We start from the raw sequence: 21,006 nt of genomic DNA, 5'->3' as shown, positions 1-21,006 counted from the left end.
TTAATCCCCATTTTACAGGTGAGGGAAATGAGGCAAAGAGAATCTAAGTGACTTGCCCAAGTTCACACAGCAGACAAGTGGCAGAGATGGGATTTGAACCCATGACCTCCTGACTCCAGGACCTGTGCTCTATCCACCAGGCCACACTGTTTCTCACTAAATAATACCATTGATTACGATACTATACTCACCCTTGGGCTTAATGCACTTAATAATCATTGGGAGAGTACAATACAACGAGAGTTTGTCGACAAGATCCCTGCCCAAAAGGACCAGGAAGCCTACAGGGAGAGATTGACATTAAAGTGGATTAGGGATAGGGGAGAGAGTAGAATATAAGAATAATTCAGCGCTTAGAACAGTGCTCAGCGCTTAGAATAGTGCTTTGCACATAGTAAGCACTTAATAAATGCCATTATTATTATTATTTACAAAAATACTATGTGCCCATGCCAACCCCATCCACGAGGAGAAGCAGCGTGGCTCAATAAATACTATTGATTGATTGATATACCCAAAGGGTGAGTTCAGTCCTATTCATTCATTCATTCATTCAATTGTATTTATTGAGCGCTTACTGTGTGCAGAGCACTGTACTAAGCGCTTGGAAAGTACAAGTTGGCAACATATAGAGACGGTCCCTACCCAACAGTGGGCTCACAGTCTAGAAGGGGGAGACAGAGAACAAAACAAAACATATTAACAAAATAAAATAAATAGAATAAACATGTACAAATAAATAAATAAATAAATAGAGTAATAAATACATACAAACATATATACATATATACAGGTGCTGTGGGGAGGGAGTCTATGCACAAAGTAGTCCTATGCGCAAAGTAGGTGTGTAAAGAGCAGTGGGAATGGTAATAGGAGCGGTAATGGAAAATTCCAGCCTTTTTCATTACAGCACACTCACAGACCTTGGAATAGCAAAAAACAAGGAAGCAATTAATCTCCTATGGGAGGAAACACAAAGTAGAGGCAGCTTGGGGAAATCAGTGAAGAATAAATACATATAATAAGAAGAGCCCTGATTACTCCCTCCACCTGCCGCTGCAGTACGTCCTCACCCCTTCATCACTTAATCAGTGTGAATACTCCCTGTGTGCAGAGCACTGCGCTAAGCACTTAGGAAAGTAGAATACAATTGAGTTGGTGGACATAATAATAATAATACTTGTGGTATTTGTTACGGGCCTGTTATGTGCCAGGAAATGTACTGAGGTGCTACAAGCAAATCAGGTTGGACACAGTCCCTGCCCTATATGGGGCTGACAGTCTCAATCTCCATTTTCCAGATGAGGTAACTGAGGCCCAGAGAAGTGAAGCGACTTGCCCAAGGTCACACAGCAGACAAGTGACGGAGGCTGGATTAGAACCCAGGACCTTCTGACTCCCAGGCCTATCCACTATGCCATCCTGCCCTCAAGGAGTTTACTGTCAAGAGGAGGAGACACAAAAAAATAAATTACAGATAGGGGAAGCAGCATAGGATAAGGATATTTCATACTTCCATTCAATCGTATTTACTGAGCGCTTACTGTGTGCAGAGCACTGTACTAAGCGCTTAATGGTAGCAACAATTATATTAAGCACTTTCTGTGTGCCAAGCATCCTACCAACATAAGCATCTATTTTTAATGGCATTTATTAAGCGGTTACTATGTGCAAAGCACTGTTTTAAGCACTGGGGAGGTTACACCATGATCAGGTTGTCCCACGGGGGGCTCACAGTCTTAATCCTCATTTTACAGATGAGGTAACTGAGGCACAGAGAAGTGAAGTGACTTGCCCAAAGTCACACAGCTGACAATTGGAGGAGCCAGGATTTGAAACCATGACCTCTGACTTCAAATAATAATAATGATGGCATTTATTAAGTGCTTACTATGTGCAAAGCACTGTTCTAAGCGCTGGGGGGGGGGGGTTACAAGGTGATTGGGTTGTCCCACGGGAGGCTCACAGTCTTAATCCTCATTGTACAGATGAGGTCACTGAGGCCCAGAGAATTGCCCAAAGTCATACAGCTGACAATTGGCAGAGCCAGAATTTGAACCCATGACCTTTGACTCCAAAGCCCGGGCTCTTCACACTGAGCCATGCTGCTTCTAATGTGGTCACAAGCCTCCAAAGTCCGTATGGACATTATTTGGGAGATCAGGAGATAATGGATTATTACTTCCTCCTATATATAATTTGTTTTCATGTCTGTCTCCCCTACTCCTTTATAAGATCTTTGAGGATAGGGATCATTCCTGCTAACCTTACTGTACTCTCCCAAGCACTTAGTACAGTACTCTGCACCGGGTAGAAGTTCAATATCAATCAATCAATTAATCATCAATTGTATTGAATTCTTACGGTGTGCAGAGCACTGTATTAAGCGTATGAGGAGCAGCACGGCTTAGTAGAAAGAGCACGGGCTTGGGAGTCAGAGGACGTGAGTTCTAATCCTGTCTCCACCACCTGTCTGCTGTGTGACCTTGGGCAAGCTGTTTCACTTCTCTGTGCTTCTGTTCCCTCATCTGTAAAATGGGGATTTTCCTCGTGAGACAACCTGATTGCCTTTTATCTCCCCCAGCGCTTAGGACAGTGCTTGGCACAGAGTAAGCGCTTAACAAATACCATCATTATTATTATCATTGGGAGAATACAGTACAACAGGAGTTTATAGACAAGATCCCTGCCCTCAAGAATCTGGCGATCTACAGAGGGAGATTGACATTAAAGTGGATTAGGGATAGGGGAGATAGTAGAATATAAGAATATCTCAGTGCTTAGAATAGTGTTCAGAGCTTATAACAGTGCTCAGCGCTTAGAACAGTACTTCGCACATAGTAAGCGCTTAATAAATGCCACCATTCTTCTCTAGACTCATAGCTACTTGTGGGCTGAGAAATGTCTACCAGCTCTATTGTCTGGTAGTTTCCCAAGCGCTCAGTACAGTGCATTGCACACAGTAAGAACTTATTATTATTGTCATCATTCTTATTGTATTTAAGTGCTAACTTCAGGTATCTACATGAGAAGCAGCATGGCTCAGTGGAAAGAGCACGGGCTTTGGAGTCAGGGGTCATGGGTTCAAATTCCAGCTCCGTTAATTGTCAGCTGGGCATTTCTCTGTGCCTCAGTTCCCTCATCTGTAAAATGGGGATTAAGACTGTGAGGCCCACCGTGGGACAACCCGATCACCTTGTAACCTCCCCAGCGCTTAGAACAGTGCTTTGCACATAGTAGGTGCTTAATAAATGCCATTATTATTGTCATCATTATTATTGTATTTAAGAGCTAACTACAGGTATCTACATGAGAAGCAGCATGGCTCAGTGGAAAGAGCACGGGCTTTGGAGTCAGGGGTCATGGGTTCAAATTCTGGCTCCGTTAATTGTCAGCTGGGCATTTCTCTGTGCCTCAGTTCCCTCATCTGTAAAATGGGGATTAAGACTGTGAGGCCCACCGTGGGACAACCCAATCACCTTGTAACCTCCCCAGCGCTTAGAACAGTGCTTTGCACATAGTAGGTGCTTAATAAATGCCATTATTATTGTCATCATTATTATTGTATTTAAGAGCTAACTACAGGTATCTACATGAGAAGCAGCATGGCTCAGTGGAAAGAACACGGGCATTGGAGTCAGGGGTCATGGGTTCAAATTCCAGCTCCGTTAATTGTCAGCTGGGCATTTCTCTGTGCCTCAGTTCCCTCATCTGTAAAATGGGGATTAAGACTGTGAGCCCCCCGTTGGACAACCCGATCACCTTGTAACCTCCCCAGCGCTTAGAACAGTGCTTTGCACATAGTAAGTGCTTAATAAATGCCATTATTATTGTCGTCATTATTATTGTATTTAAGAGCTAACTACAGGTATCTACATGAGAAGCAGCATGACTCAGTGGAAAGAACACAGGCTTTGGAGTCAGGGGTCATGGGTTCAAATTCCAGCTCCGTTAATTGTCAGCTGGGTATTTCTCTGTGCCTCAGTTCCCTCATCTGTAAAATGGGGATTAAGACTGTGAGCCCCCCGTGGGACAACCCGATCACCTTGTAACCTCCCCAGCGCTTAGAACAGTGCTTTGCACATAGTAGGTGCTTAATAAATGCCATTATTATTGTATTTAAGAGCTAACTACAGGTATCTCCATGAGAAGCAGCATGGCTCAGTGGAAAGAACATGGGCTTTGGAGTCAGGGGTCATGGGTTCAAATTCCTGCTCCGTTAATTGTCAGCTGGACATTTCTCTGTGCCTCAGTTCCCTCATCTGTAAAATGGGGATTAAGACTGTGAGACCCCCGTGGGACAACCTGATCACCTTGTAATCTTCCCAGTGCTTAGAACAGTGCTTTGCACATAGTAAGTGCTTAAATCAATCAATCAATCAATCAATCAATCGTATTTATTGAGCGCTTCCTATGTGCAGAGCACTGTACTAAGCGCTTGGGAAGTACAAATTGGCATCACATAGAGACAGTCCCTACCCAACAGTGGGCTCACAGTCTAAAAGGGGGAGACAGAGAACAGAACCAAACATACCAACAAAATAAAATAAGTAGGATAGAAATGTACAAGTAAAATAAATAAATAAATAAATAGAGTAATAAATATGTACAACCATGTATACATATATACAGGTGCTGTGGGGAAGGGAAGGAGGTAAGACGGGGGGATGGAGAGGGGGACGAGGGGGAGAGGAAAGAAGGGGCTCAGTTTGGGAAGGCCTCCTGGAGGAGGTGAGCTCTCAGCAGGGCCTTGAAGGGAGGAAGAGAGCTAGCTTGGCGGAGGGGCAGAGGGAGGGCATTCCAGGCCCGGGGGATGACGTGGGCCGGGGGTCGATGGCGGGACAGGCGAGAGCGAGGTACAACGAGCAGATTAGTGGTGGAGGAGCGGAGGGTGCGGGCTGGGCAGTAGAAGGAGAGAAGGGAGGTGAGGGAGGAGGGGGCGAGGTGATGGACAGCCTTGAAGCCCAGGGTGAGGAGTTTCTGCTTGATGCGCAGATTGATCGGTAGCCACTGGAGGTTTTTGAGGAGGGGAGTAATATGTCCAGAGCGTTTCTGGACAAAGATAATCCGGGCAGCAGCATGAAGTATGGATTGAAGTGGAGAGAGACATGAGGATGGGAGATCAGAGAGAAGGCTAGTGCAGTAGTCCAGACGGGATAGGATGAGAGCTTGAATGAGCAGGGTAGCGGTTTGGATGGAGAGGAAAGGGGGCCGGGGGTCGATGGCGGGACAGGCGAGAGCGAGGTACAACGAGCAGATTAGTGGTGGAGGAGCGGAGGGTGCGGGCTGGGCAGTAGAAGGAGAGAAGGGAGGTGAGGGAGGAGGGGGCGAGGTGATGGACAGCCTTGAAGCCCAGGGTGAGGAGTTTCTGCTTGATGCGCAGATTGATCGGTAGCCACTGGAGGTTTTTGAGGAGGGGAGTAATATGTCCAGAGCGTTTCTGGACAAAGATAATCCGGGCAGCAGCATGAAGTATGGATTGAAGTGGAGAGAGACATGAGGATGGGAGATCAGAGAGAAGGCTAGTGCAGTAGTCCAGACGGGATAGGATGAGAGCTTGAATGAGCAGGGTAGCGGTTTGGATGGAGAGGAAAGGGCGGATCTTGGCAATGTTGCGGAGCTGAGACCGGCAGGTTTTGGTGACGGCTCGGATGTGAGGGGTGAATGAGAGAGCGGAGTCGAGGATGACACCAAGGTTGCGGGCTTGTGAGACGGGAAGGATGGTAGTGCCGTCAACAGAGGTGGGAAAGTCAGGGAGAGGACAAGGTTTGGGAGGGAAGACAAGGAGCTCAGTCTTCGACATGTTGAGCTTTAGGTGGCGGGCGGACATCCAGATGGAGATGTCCTGAAGGCAGGAGGAGATGCGAGCCTGGAGGGAGGGGGAGAGAGCAGGGGCAGAGATGGAGATCTGGGTGTCATCAGCGTAGAGATGATAGTTGAAGCCGTGGGAGCGAATGAGGTCACCAAGGGAGTGAGTGTAGATTGAGAACAGAAGGGGACCAAGCACTGAACCTTGGGGAACCCCCACAGTAAGAGGATGGGAGGGGGAGGAGGAGCCCGCAAAAGAGACTGAGAAAGAACGACCGGAGAGATAAGAGGAGAACCAGGAGAGGACGGAGTCTGTGAAGCCAAGGTCAGATAACGTGTTGAGGAGAAGGGGGTGGTCCACAGTGTCGAAGGCAGCTGAGAGGTCGAGGAGGATTAGGACAGAGTATGAGCCGTTGGATTTGGCAAGCAGGAGGTCATTGGTGACCTTTGAGAGCGCAGTTTCCGTGGAATGAAGGGGACGGAAGCCAGACTGGAGGGGGTCGAGGAGAGAGTTGTTGTTGAGGAATTCTAGGCAGCGCGTGTAGACAACTCGTTCAAGGAGTTTGGAAAGGAATGGTAGGAGAGATATGGGACGATAACTAGAAGGTGAGGTGGGGTCAAGAGAGGGTTTTTTTAGGATGGGAGAGACATGGGCATGTTTGAAGGCAGAGGGGAAGGAACCAGTGGAGAGTGAGCGGTTGAAGATGGAAGTTAAGGAGGGGAGAAGGGATGGAGCGAGAGATTTCATAAGATGAGAGGGAATGGGGTCAGAAGCACAGGTGGCCGGAGTAGCACTTGAGAGGAGGGAGGAGAGTTCCTCTGAGGATACTGCTGGGAAGGATGGGAGAGTAGCAGAGAGTGTTGAGAGCCGGGGGGTTGGAGAAAGGGGGGAAGAGACTTTGGGGAGGTCGGACCTGATGGATTGAATTTTGTTAATGAAGTAGGAGGCCAGATCGTTGGGGGTGAGGGAAGGAGGAGGGGGAGGAACCGGGGGCCTGAGAAGGGAGTTGAATGTACGGAACAGCTGGCGGGGGTGATGGGCATGGGTGTCAATAAGGGAGGAGAAATAGTTTTGTCTGGCAGAAGAGAGGGCTGAGTTAAGGCAGGAAAGGATAAACTTGAAGTGAACGAGGTTGGCATGGTGTTTAGACTTTCGCCAGCAGCGTTCGGCAGCTCGAGCATAAGAGCGAAGGAGGCGGACAGTGGCAGTGATCCAGGGCTGTGGGTTAGTGGTGCGAGAGCGGCGAAGGGAAAGGGGAGCGAGCGAGTCTAGCTGAGTAGAAAGGGTAGAGTTGAGAGCAGTAATCTGATCATCAAGACTGGGTAGAGAGGAGAGGGCGGCGAGGTGGGGTGTGAGGCGCTCCGAAAGATGGGTGGGGTCCCGAGAGCGGAGATCTCTGTGAGGGAGTAATACGGATTTACAGGGGAAAGGAGTGTGAGTGAGGAGGCAGGTGAGAAGATTACTATTATTATTATTATTATTATCATCATTATTATTATTTACAAAAATACTATGTGCCCATGCCAACCCCATGTTGCCAACTTGTACTTCCCAAGCGCTTAGCACAGTGCTCTGCACACAGTAAGCGCTCAATAAATGCGATTGAATGAATGAATGAACCCCATTGGTTTGGAGCAATACTGCCACCTACTGACTGGTTTGCTTTCTACTGCAGTTGGTCCCTCCTCTGAAAAAGAGGACCTTTTTCCTCAAAACAATCAATCAGTGGTATTTATTGAGCGCTTCCTGTGGGCAAAGTTCTGTACTAAGCACTCGGAAGGGTATAATACAACAAATTAGCAGACCTGTTCCCTGCCCACTACAAGTGACAAGCTCAGACCTAGTGAAAAGAATGAGCTGACAAAGTGCTCTGTGAACCTCTACCCAGATGGTTTAGGAAAAGGGGTAAAAAGGTTCGTGGGGAGGGTCTCCTCCCAGCAATATTCCGCACACCTTCTCCAAATGGTGCTCCTCCTCCTCTCATCCATTCATTTATTCATTCAATCATATTTAGTGAGCGCTTACTGTGTGCAGAGCCCTGTACTAAGCCCTTGAGAAGTACAAGTTGTCGAGACGGTCCCTACCCAACAACGGGCTCGCAGTCTAGAAGGGGGAGACAGACAACAAAGCAAAACATGTAAAAGAAGCAGCACGGCTTAGACTGTGAGCCCACTGTTGGGTAGGGACCGTCTCTGTATGTTGCCAACTTGTACTTCCCAAGTGCTTAGTACAGTGCTCTGCACACAGTAAGCGCTCAATAAATACGATTGATGATGATGTTGCCAACTTGTACTTCCCAAGTGCTTAGTACAGTGCTCTGCACACAGTAAGCGCTCAATAAATACGATTGAATGAATGAATACGGGCCTGGGAGTCAGAAGGACCTGGGTTCTAATCCTGACTCCACCACTTGTCTGCTGTGTGACCTTGGACAGGTCACTTCACTTCTCTGTGCCTCAGCTCATCAGGAAAAAGGACTGTGAGCCCTATGTGGGACAGGGACTATGTCCAATTCAATTACCTTGTATCTACCCTGAGCACTTAGAACAGTGCCTGGCACATAGTAAGCGCTTAACAAATACCATAACAAAAATTGTACCTATTCCTTAAAGTCGGTGGCCTGTGGTTTATTTGTCTGTCTCTCCTGCTGGATTGTAAATTTCTTGGGGAAAGGGATTGTGGCTATTTCATTCAATCATATTTATTGAATACTTACTGTGTGCAGAGCATCCTAATAAGCACTTGCGAGAGTACAATGTAACAATCAACAGATATATTAATCCCTTCCCACAATGAGTTTACAGTCAACAATTTGTTGCATTGTATTCTTGACTTCTCAGCTGCCTTTGACACTGTTGACCACCCCCTTCCACTGGAAATATTGTTCAACTTTGGCTTCACAGACTCTGTCCTCTTCTGGTTCTCCTCCTATCTCTCTGGCTGTTCATTCTCAGTCTTGATCCCAGGCTTCTCCTCTGCCTCCCACCCCCTGACCTTGGGAGGCCGTCAAGGCTGAGTTTGGGGTTCACTTTGCCCCCTTCTATTCTTCATTTACACCCACTCCCCCAAAGAACTCATTTGCTCCCACGGCTTCAACTACCATCTCTATGTGGATGATTCCCAAATCTACATCTCCAACCCTGATCTCTCTCCATCTCAGCAGTCTCGTATTTCTGCCTTTCTTTGAGACAAGTCTACTTGGATGTCCCACCAATACCTCAAACTTAACATGTTTAAAGCGGAACTTTTTATCTTCCCACCCAAACCCTGTCCTCCCTCCAACTTTCCCATCACTATACATGTCATCACCATCCTTCCTGTATCACAAACCCATAACCTTAGCATTATCCTTGACTCCTCTCTCATTCAATAATAATAATAATAATAATAATAATAATAATAATAATAATAATAATAATAATAATAATAATAATAATAATGGCATTTATTAAGTGCTTACTATGTGCAAAACACTATTCTAAGCACTGGGGAGGTTACAAGGTGATCAGATTGTCCCACGTGGGGCTCACAGTCTTCATCCCCATTTACACTGAGGCACAGAGAAGTTAAGTGACTTGCCCAAAGTCACACAGCTGACAACTGGCAGATCTGGGATTTGAACCCATGACCTCTGACTCCAAAGCCATGCTCTTTCCACTGAGCCACACTGCTTCTCTGTCCACGTATTCAGTCTGTCACCAAGTCCTATTAGTTCAGCCTTCACAACATTACTAAAATCTGCCCTTTTCTCTCCATCCAAACTGCTACAACACTAATCCAAGCACTTATCCTATCCTGCTGATATTACTGTATTGGCCTCTTTTCTGACCTCACAGCCTCCTGTCTCTCCCCACTCTGGTCCATACTTCACTCTGCTGCCAGGATCATTTTTCTACAAAAATGTTCTGTCCATGTTTCCCCACTCCTCAAGAACCTCCAGTGGCTGTCCAACCACCTCTGCATAAAACAGAAACTCCTTACTGTGGTCTTTAAAGCAGTAAATCACCTTCCCTCTCCTACCTTACCTTGCTGCTTTTCTACTACAATCCAGTCCTCACACTTCGCTCCTCTCATGTGAACCTACTCTCTGTACCTCGATCTCATCTATTTTACCACTGGCCACTTGCCCACATCCTGCCTCCGGCCCTCCCTCCTCTAATCCGACAGACAATGACTCTCCCCTCCTTCAGAGCCTTATTCACAGCACATCTCCTCCAAGACGCCTTCTCCAACTAAGCCCTTATTTCCTCTTCCCCACTCTCTTCTGGGTTAATAATAATAATGACGGCATTTATTAAGCGCTTACTATGTGCAAAGCACTGTTCTAAGCGCTGGGGAGGTTACAAGGTGATCAGGTTGTCCCATGGGGGGCTCACAGTCTTAATCCCCATTTTCCAGATGAGGGAACTGAGGCACAGGGAAGTTAAGTGACTTGCCCAAAGTCACACAGCTGACAACTGGTGAAGCAGGATTTGAACTCATGACCTCTGACTCCAAAGCTCGGGCTCTTTCCCCTGAGCCACGCTGCTTCTGCAAGGGTTGTCCTTGCACTTAGATTTGTTCCCTTTATTCACTGCTCCTTCAGTCCCGAAGCACTTATGTACACAGACGTAGTTTATTTATATATGTCAATGTCTATCACCCCCTCTAGACTGTAAGCTCATTACAAGCTCAACGTGTCTACCGACTTTGTTATATTGTACTCTCCCAAGCCCTGTTCTTTCCCCTAAGCCACGCTGTGATCCTGTGAAAAACAAGAAGGAAGAGAAGCAGCGTGGCTCAAGGGAAAGAGCATGGGCTTGGGAATCGGAGGTCATGGGTTCAAATCCTGGCTCCGCAGCTTGTCAGCTGGGCGACTTTGGGCAAATCACTTCACTTCTCTGGGCCTCAGTTCCCTCATCTGTCAAATGGGGATTAAGACTGTGAGCCCCATGTGGGACAACCTGATCACCTTGTATCCTCCCCAGCGCTTAGAACAGTGCTTTGCTCATAGAAAACGCTTAGCAAATGTCATCATTATTATTATTATTATTAGAGACTGGTGAAAGCCCTGATGGGCTCTACCTGAGACAGATGATTTCAGGCCTGTGGGGATGGAGCATTCATTCAATCGTATTTATTGAGCGCTTACTGTGTGCAGAGCACTGTACTAAGTACCTGGGAAATACAAGTACAAGCCCAGACACCCCTAGAAGGTTGCTCCCCAGATTGAGCCCCGAGGGGGTGGGCCAGGGGGCTGAGTGCGGGGAGGAGGGAAAAGGAGAGACAGGCATCCTTCAAGTTTCTACCACTTCAGCCATTCGAGAACCATTTCTGCACCCCACACTCGGCACATGGAAAAGTTTCTGGACATCCGGGACTCGTCGCCTGGACCGCGGGACTTCCCCTGTTCTAGCCCGTAACGGGCTGGGCCTATCCATGACTGCCATCGAGAACCACAACTGCCAAGCCTAAGGCAGATAAAAGGCACTCGTTTTGAATCCCAAGGAAGCATGCAAGGAGGCAAGCAAGTAGCACCGAGAGAGAGAGAGGAGAGAGATAGAGAGAGAGAGCAGCACAGAGGCACGCTGAGAAGCAGAAAAAAGCAAGAAAAAAGCAAGAATCAGGGCAGCAGAAGCAGCGGGAAAGCAGCACTCAGAAGCTGAAAGACGAAGCATCGGCTGAACAGGCTCCTTTGACCACGCACTGGTATTGGGCCCTTGGTGGAGTGGAGTACGTGAGTGAGTGTGTGTCACTCCCTTGCCCTCTGGTTTCTAGACTGTGAGCCCGTTGTTGGGTAGGGACCGTCTCTATATGTTGCCGACTTAGACTTCCCAAGCGCTTAGTACACTACTCTGCACACAGTAAGCGCTCAGTAAATAATGATGGCATTGGTTAAGTGCTTACTATGTGCAAAGCGCTGTTCTAAGCGCTGGGGAGGTTACAAAGTGATCAGGTTGTCCCACTGGGGCTCACACTCTTAATCCCCATTTTACAGATGAGGTGCTGAAGCCCAGAGAAGTGAAGTGACTTGCCCAAAGTCACACAGTTGACAATTGGCGGAGCCGGGATTTGAACCCATGACCTCTGACTCCAAAGCCCGTGCTCTCTCCACTGAGCCACGCTGCTTCTCAGTAAATACAATTGAATGAATGAATGAATGGTCAAACTAAGTAAAAAACTTTCCACGGTCGCCTTGGTGATCAGAGGTGTGGTTTGATGCCTGTCTACTTGTTTGTTTTTTTTGTCATCTGTCTCCCCCCTTCTAGACTGTGAGCCCATTGTTGGGCAGGGATTGTCTCTATCTATAGCCGAATTGCACTTTCCAAGTGTTTAGTACAGTGCTCTGCACACAGTAAGTGAGAAGCAGCATGGCTCAGTGGAAAGAGCACGGGTTTTGGAGTCAGAGGTCATGGGTTCAAATCCCAGCTCCGCCACTTGTCAGCTGTGTGACTTTGGACAAGTCACTTCACTTCTCTGGGCCTCGGTTACCTCATCTGTAAAATGGGGATTAAGACTGTGAGCCCCACGTGGGCAACCTGATCACCTTGTAATCTCCCCAGTGCTTAGAACAGTGCTTTGTACATAGTAAGTGCTTAATAAATGCCATTATTATTATTATTATTATTATTGTTAATAAATGCGATTGAATGAATGAATGAACTCCCCTTCGTGTCACTGAGGCTCCCCCGGTCCAGGAAGGTCCTGGTAAGACCTTGGTAAGAACCAGAGGTGGGAGGGTGGTAAGGGGGGTTTGTGACAATTATTAGGTCAGAAGTTCACCCTGCCGTGGATACTTTTTTTAAATGAGATTTGTTAAGCGCTTACTATGCGTCAAACACTGTTCTAAGCTATGAGGTAGGTACAAGTTAATTTGGTTGGACACAGTCCCCATCCCACATGGGGCTAATTGTCTAAGTCAGATATCCCCATTTTACTGAGGCACAGAGAAGGGAGGTGAGAGCAGTGCTTGGCACATAGTAAGCGCTTAACAAATACCATCATTATTATTATTTGCCCAAGATCACACAGCAAGCAATAGGCAGAGCCGAGATGAGAACCCAGGTCATTCGAACTCCCAGGCCCGTGCGCTCTCTGCTAGGCCACACTGCTTCACACTGTGCTTTAATCGCCAGTTTTACCCCATTTATTCCCTGTTGTGGTACATAAGATTTGAGCAGGATAGAATCAGGGCTGATTTTAGTGAGGGCTGAAGAAGACAGCAAGAAGCAACGTGGCTCAGTGGAAAGAGCCCGGGCTTTGGAGTCAGAGGTCATGGGTTCAAATCCCGGCTCCACCAATTGTCAGCCGTGTGACTTTGGGCAAGTCACTTCACTTCTCTGTGCCTCAGTTCCCTCATCTGTAAAATGGGGATTAAGACTGTGAGCCCCATGTGGTACAACCTGATCACCTTGTAACCTCCCCAGCACTTAGAACAGTGCTTTGCACATAGTAAGCACTTAATAAATGCCATCATTATTATTATTATTATTAAGACAGAGGGTTATGTGAAGGCCAAGGACACACCTGACCCTTGGGATCAGGCCCTGCTGAGAGCTCACCTCCTCCAGGAGGCCTTCCCAGACTGAGCCCCTTCCTTCCTCTCCCCCTCGTCCCCCTCTCCATCCCCCCCTTCTTACCTCCTTCCCTTCCCCACCGCACCTGTATATATGTATATATGTTTGTACATTTTTATTACTTTATTTATTTATTTATTTATTCTACTTGTACATATCTATTCTATTTATTTTATTTTGTTAGTATGTTTGGTTTTGTCCTCTGTCTCCCCCTTTTAGACTGTGAGCCCAATGTCGGGTAGGGACTGTCTCTATATGTTGCCAATTTGTACTTCCCAAGCGCTTAGTACAGTGCTCTGCACATAGTAAGTGCTCAATAAATATGATTGATTGATTGATTGATTGATGGTGGCATCACAGCTCTTATGTCCATATTTGTCATTTATATATTTGCATTAATGTCTGTCTTCCCCCCCCTCTAGACTGCAAGCTCACTGTGGGCCAGAAATGTGTCTGTTCATTGTTGTAGCATACTCTCCCAAGGGCTTAGTACAGTACATCGCACACAGCAAGCACTCAATAAATACGACTGACTGACTGAATGAATGAATGAATGGTGGCGTGTGTGTGGTGTAGCGGGGTGGGAGGGGGCTACTGCTGCTGCTTTTAATAATATTAATAATAATGAAGGCACCTGTTAAGCACTTACTATGTGCCAAGCACTGTTCTAAGTGCTGGGGTAGATACAAGGTAATCAGGTTGTCAATCAATCAATCAATCAATTAATCAATCAATCGTATTTATTGAGTGTTTACTGTGTGCAGAGCACTGTACTAAGTGCTTGGGAAGTACAAGTTGGCAACATGTAGAGACGGTCCCTACCCAACAGTGGGCTCACAGTCTAGAAGGGGGAGACAGAGAACAAAACAAAACATATTAACAAAATAAAATAAATAGAATAGATATGTACAAGTAAAATCAATCAATAAATAATACGTACAAAAAATAATAAAAGTAATAAATACGTACAAACATATATACAGATATACAGGTGCTGTGGGGAAGGGAAGGAGGTAAAATGGGGGGATGGAGAGGGGGACGAGGGGGAGAGGAAGGAAGGGGCTCAGTCTGGGAAGGCCTCCTGGAGGAGGTGAGCTCTCAGCAGGGCCTTGAAGGGAGGAAGAGAGCTAGCTGGGCGGATGGGCAGAGGGAGGCCATTCCAGGCCCGGGGGAGGAGGGGGGCCGGGGGTCGACGGTGGGACGGGCGAGAACGAGGTACGGTGAGGAGGTTAGCGGTGGCAGAGGAGCGGAGGGTGCGGGCTGGGCTGGAGAAGGAGAGCGAATGAGGTCACCAAGGGAGTGAGTTGTCCCACGTGGCGTTCACAGTCTTAATCCTCATTTTACAGATGAGATAACTGAAGGCACAGAAAAGTTAAATGACTTGCCCCAAGTCACATAGCTGACAAGAGGCAGAGCCGGGATTAGAACCCATGACTTCCGACTCCCAAGCCCGGGCTCTTTCCACTAAGCCATGCTGCTTCCCAGCCAAGCTGTTTCTCAGGGGAGCTCAGGGGAAAGGACACCTAAACTTTTTGAGTACCAGAGTTTTGGGTTTTTTCAGCGTGGCTTAGTGGCTTAGTGGAAAGAGCCTGGGCTTGGGAGTCAGAAGTCATGGGTTCTAATCTGTATTAGACCTGTATACACCTGTATATATGTTTGTATGTATTTATTACTCTATTTTATTTGCACATGTTTATTCTATTTATTTATTTTGTTAATATGTTTTGTTTTGTTGTCTGTCTCCCCCTTCTAGACTGTGAGCCCACTGTTGGGTAGGGACCATCTCTATATGTTGCCAACTTGTACTTTCCAAGCGCTTAGTAGCTTGGAAACCTTGAAAAAGTTGTCTACACGCGCTGCCTAGAATTCCTCAACAACAACTCTCTCCTCGACCCCCTCCAGTCTGGCTTCCGTCCCCTTCATTCCACGGAAACTGCGCTCTCAAAGGTCACCAATGACCTCCTGCTTGCCAAATCCAACGGCTCATACTCCGTCCTAATCCTCCTCGACCTCTCAGCTGCCTTCGACACTGTGGACCACCCCCTTCTCCTCCACACGTTATCTGACCTTGGCTTCACAGACTCCGTCCTCTCCTGGTTCCCCTCTTATCTCTCCGGTCGTTCTTTCTCAGTCTCTTTTGCGGGCTCCTCCTCCCCCTCCCATCCTCTTACTGTGGGGGTTCCCCAAGGTTCAGTGCTTGGTCCCCTTCTGTTCTCAATCTACACTCACTCCCTTGGTGACCTCATTCGCTCCCACGGCTTCAACTATCATCTCTACGCTGATGACACCCAGATCTCCATCTCTGCCCCTGCTCTCTCCCCCTCCCTCCAGGCTCGCATCTCCTCCTGCCTTCAGGACATCTCCATCTGGATGTCCGCCCGCCACCTAAAGCTCAACATGTCGAAGACTGAGCTCCTTGTCTTCCCTCCCAAACCTTGTCCTCTCCCTGACTTTCCCATCTCTGTTGACGGCACTACCATCCTTCCCGTCTCACAAGCCCGCAACCTTGGTGGCATCCTCGACTCCGCTCTCTCGTTCACCCCTCACATCCGAGCCGTCACCAAAACCTGCCGGTCTCAGCTCCGCAACATTGCCAAGATCCGCCCTTTCCTCTCCATCCAAACCGCTACCCTGCTCATTCAAGCTCTCATCCTATCCCGTCTGGACTACTGCACCAGCCTTCTCTCTGATCTCCCATCCTCGTGTCTCTCTCCACTTCAATCCATACTTCATGCTGCTGCCCGGATTATCTTTGTCCAGAAACGCTCTGGGCATATTACTGCCCTCCTCAAAAACCTCCAATGGCTACCGATCAATCTGCGCATCAGGCAGAAACTCCTCACCCTGGGCTTCAAGGCTATCCATCCCCTCGCCCCCTCCTACCTCACCTCCCTTCTCTCCTTCTACTGCCCAGCCCGCACCCTCCGCTCCTCCACCACTAACCTCCTCACTGTACCTCGCTCTCGCCTGTCCCGCCATCAACCCCCGGCCCACGTCATCCCCCGGGCCTGGAATGCCCTCCCTCTGCCCATCCGCCAAGCTAGCTCTCTTCCTCCCTTCAAGGCCCTGCTGAGAGCTCACCTCCTCCAGGAGGCCTTCCCAGACTGAGCCCCTTCTTTCCTCTCCCCCTCGTCCCCCTCTCCATCCCCCCGTCTTACCTCCTTCCCTTCCCCACAGCACCTGTATATATGTATATATGGTTGTACATATTTATTACTCTATTTATTTATTTATTTATTTATTTATTTAACTTGTACATTTCTATCCTACTTATTTTATTTTGTTGGTATGTTTGGTTCTGTTCTCTGTCTCCCCCTTTTAGACTGTGAGCCCACTGTTGGGTAGGGACTGTCTCTATGTGATGCCAATTTGTACTTCCCAAGCGCTTAGTACAGTGCTCTGCACATAGTAAGCACTCAATAAATACGATTGATTGATTGATTGATTGATTAGTACAGTGCTCTGCACACAGTAAGCACTCACTAAATACGATTGAATGAATGAATGAATGAATAATCCCGGCTCCGCCACTTATCAGCTGTGTGACTTTGGGCAAGTCACTTCACTTCTCTGAGCCTCAGTTGCCTCATCTGTAAAATGGGGATTAAGACTGTGAGCCCCACATGGGACAACCTGATTACCTTGTATCTACCCCAGCGCTTAGAACAGTGCTTGGCACACAGTAAGCACTTAACAAATATCAACACTATTTAATGGTATTCTGATGCTCTTACTATGTGCCAGGTATTATACTAAACCCTGGGGTAAATATAATCAGGTTGGAAACAATCCATGTCCCATGCCGGGCTCACACTCTTAATCCCCCTCTTGATTGTAAAATCACTGTGGGCAGGGAAGGTATCTGTTGTATTGTTGAAGGTATATTGTTGAAGGTATTGTTGTATTGTACTCTCCCTAGCACTTAGTACAGTGCCCTGAACACAGTGAGCACTCAATAAATATGACTGAATGACTTATACATATTTACTATTCTATTTATTTTATTTTGTTAATACATTTTGTTTTGTTGTCTGTCTCCCTCTTCTAGACTATGAACCCGCTGTTGGATAGGGACTGTCTCTATATGTTGCCAACTTGGGCTTCCCAAGTGCTTAGTACAGTGCTCTGCACACAGTAAGCGCTCAATAAATACGATCGAATGAATGAATGAATCTACCACTCTGTTATATTGTACTGTCTTAATTGCTTTATACAGTGCTCTATCCACAGTAACACTCAATAAATAAGGTCGATTGATTGATTAATCCCCATTTTACAGATCATCAATCGTATTTATTGAGAGCTTACTGTGTGCAGAGCACTGTACTAAGCGCTTAAGTTACAGATAAGGTAACTGAGGCACAAGGAACTTCGTTGTGGGCAGGAGAAGTGTCTGCCAACTCTTAGTGCAGTGCTAAGCACGTAGTAAACACTGAATAAATACCACTGATGGATTAAATCACTTGCCCAAGTCCTTACAGTGGATTTGGGGAGGAGGCAGAATTAGAACCCAGGACTTCTGAATCCCAGGCCCAGGCTCTTTCTGCTTGGCTGTTCAGCTCCCCTTGTTTGACTCAGAGCCTGGGAACAGGAAACCAAACAAACTATAACTAATGTATTCTTGGAAACAGCTTTGGAGTGTTTTTCCGGGTGTTCATTTCCTGCATTTTCAAGAAACATAACCTATGAATTTTATCAACAACTCATAAAAACATCCACGATTCTTCACATTCTAAAGAATGGAACAGATTGGCCTGTATATATTCAAATCTAGATGTCTTTTGTCATTAAGCAGGAGCCTTTTTTATGACATTTATTAAGCGCTTACTATGTGCAAAACACTGTTCTAAGCTTATTCAAATCTAGATGTCCTTTGTCATTAAACAGGAGCTTTTTTATGACATTTATTAAGCACTTACTATGTGCAAAGCACTTTCTAAGCACTGGGGAGGTTGCAAGGTGATCAGGTAGCCACGTGGGGCTCACAGTCTTAATCCCCATTTTACAGATGAGGTAACTGAGGCACAGAGAAGTTAAGTGACTTGCCCAAAGTCACACAGCTGACAAGTGACGGAGCCAGGATTTGAACCCATGACCTCTGACTTCAAAGCCCATGCTCTTTCCACTGAGCCACGCTGCTTCCCTTATACCTTAAACTTCCATGGGGGGATCAAATGTCACAAATTCGATTTCTATTTTGGTGATTTTCCATTTATTTTTGCCATGATGTACAGCGTTAATTCTGCAAATCAATCAATTTATGGTTTTGGGGTTTGTTTTTTTTTTTTGGCTGTTTGTTGTTCATAGAGCATTGTCCTAAACTCTTGGGAGAGGACAACACAACAGAATTAGTAGACAAGTTTCCTGTCCAAAAAGGGGTTTATGATCTAGAGGGAAAGAAAGATGTTACTGTAAATCAATAAATAACAAAGTGGTCCTGGTTTTAACCACTGTACTAGACTCTCTAACTAAATTACAGTTCAACTTGGATTGTAGACCTAGCAAAAGGAGTCAAGAATCCTGGAATTCTGAAAAACTAATTTATTCAGTGGGAGCCTATCACTGTGAATAAAAATTTTAAGCATTTTGGCAATGGAAACTGTGCCCAAAGCACTTTTGTTCCTTATTTACCACCGTTCATTAATATAAAGGACTAAGAGGAATAAATGAATGATAATCCTTGTAATTTAATGCTTAATAATAATGATGATGGTATTTGTTAAGCACTTACTATGTGCAAAGCACTGTTCTAAGCACTGGGGAGGTTACAAGGTGATCAGGTTGTCCCACGGGAGGCTCACAGTTTTAATCCCCATTTTACAGATGAGGGAACTGACAGCTGACAGTCAGCAGAGCCGGGATTTGAACCCATGACCTCTGACTCCTAAGCCCGTGCTCTTTCCACTGAGCCATGCTGCTTCTCTGCTTAAATTTTAGAAGTAAAAGCTCTATGGGGCAGGAATGTATGTTTAGATTTGTTTATTTATAAAGTGCCCTAAGCAAGGAATTTACCTCTAGTAAATGCATGAAATAAAAAACCTAGGCAACGATACCCAAATTCTCATCTGTTACCCATTATTACCAGCTATTTTCACTGCAATTCATGTTCCTATGAAGTGTGACTATTTTAAGATATAGTCCAAACAATTAAACGAAATTAGTTTTACCTTTTGCCTTATAAGCTAAATGTAGCATCCGTTTTATCGGGACCAAGAATTTTGAGCCTCAAAACCAGTGAACCGCTTGAAGGTCCGTCATAAGGAACTATGAGCTTTATATTATGTCATTTATGCATAGACTCTAAGAGCATGCTGGCTCTAACAACCATATCCCATTTGATTGTGATTCTATTGTCTCTAAAATCTGTATCCCCCGAAGACTCCATAAACACTTTTTGCCTATCTGACTAAATTTCTACGGTGGACATTAGTGCTGCAATTTTCTGTTAATGTTTTCTTACCTTCCCTCAACTCTGTCTTTGCCTTCCTTGGGCCGTGCCCTATAAAACGGTGATTTTCCCAGGAGATTTGCATGCACTCCGCAAATGACAGTAAAACAGAGCTTATGGCCCAATGGAGCTGGCATAGCTATTAAAATTAATACAGTTTCTCTTCCCTGCAGGTGGGCCATTTGAGGGGGGAAAGCGCTTAATAGAGAAACTACAATTTTGTCTCCAGCTCTGGGGTTCCGTGGAGGCGATGGAGGCTCTGGTTGCCATGGTAATCTTGGCAGTGGTTGGAGCCTCGGGTGGTGGTTGCCATGGGAACCGCAGATGCCCGGGGTCCACTTCTTTCATTCATTCAATCGTATTTATTGAGTGCTTCCTGTGTGCAGAGCACTGTACTAAGCTCTAGGGAGAGCATACTACAACAATAAACAGACATATTCCCTGCCCACAACAAGCATACAGTCTAGAGGGGGGAGACAGACATTAATAGAAATAAATAAATTCCATTTCTCCGCCTCTCCTCCTCCTCCTCCCTCTATCTGCCTTTCCACGAGGCGGGCGCCGGGCTCGGCCATGGAACCTGATTTCCTCTGGAGAATAATAATAATAATAATGATCAGCACTTAGAACAGTGCCAGTGCTTAGAACAGTGCTTTTCACATAGTAAGCACTTAATACATGCCATAATAATAATAATAATAATAATAATGGTATTTGGTAAGGGCTTCCTCTGGGCCAAGCACTATGCTAAGCCCTGGGGTAGATACACAGTTATCAGATTGGAAGCAGTCGTTCATTCATTCAATCGTATTTATTGAGTGCTTACTGAGGGGAGAGTACTTGGGAGAGTACGATATAACCAGAAACAGATATATTCCCAGCCCACAACATGCTTATATTCTAGAAGGGGAGACAGACTTTAATATAAGTAAATAAATTACAGATATGTACATAAGCTATAGGTCTGAGGGCTGGGAGGATGGGGGGAGGGAGTGAATACAGTGCTCTGCACACAGCGCTCAATAAAAACGATTGAATGAATGAATACAGAGAGCAAGTCAGGGTGATGATGTAGAACTGTCCCTCGGGGGGCTCCCAGTCTTAATCCCCATTTTACAGATGAGGTAACTGAGGCACAGAGAAGTGAAGTGACTTGCCCAACATCAAACAGGAGGTCCTTCTGGCTCCCAGGC

At 46.3% G+C, this 21,006-nt stretch overlaps 1 protein-coding gene across 1 annotated transcript in view; it reads right to left on the bottom strand.

Annotated features, from left to right (window-relative positions):
* LOC119937121 (collagen alpha-1(I) chain-like) overlaps nt 1–19,979 on the bottom strand; it is a 163,464-nt gene extending 143,485 nt beyond the window's left edge. Inside the window, exon 1 of the mRNA XM_038756791.1 lies at nt 19,826–19,979. The gene's annotated coding sequence lies outside the window, so the exon portion shown is untranslated. The remainder of the gene's footprint in view (nt 1–19,825) is intronic.
* Between the last annotated feature and the right edge of the window lie 1,027 nt (nt 19,980–21,006).

Source organism: Tachyglossus aculeatus, chromosome 1 (assembly GCF_015852505.1).
Source record: "Tachyglossus aculeatus isolate mTacAcu1 chromosome 1, mTacAcu1.pri, whole genome shotgun sequence".
Lineage (NCBI taxonomy): Eukaryota > Metazoa > Chordata > Mammalia > Monotremata > Tachyglossidae > Tachyglossus > Tachyglossus aculeatus.
The sequence above is the reverse complement of the archived record's forward strand: the minus strand, read 5'-3'. Positions and strand labels throughout refer to the sequence as shown.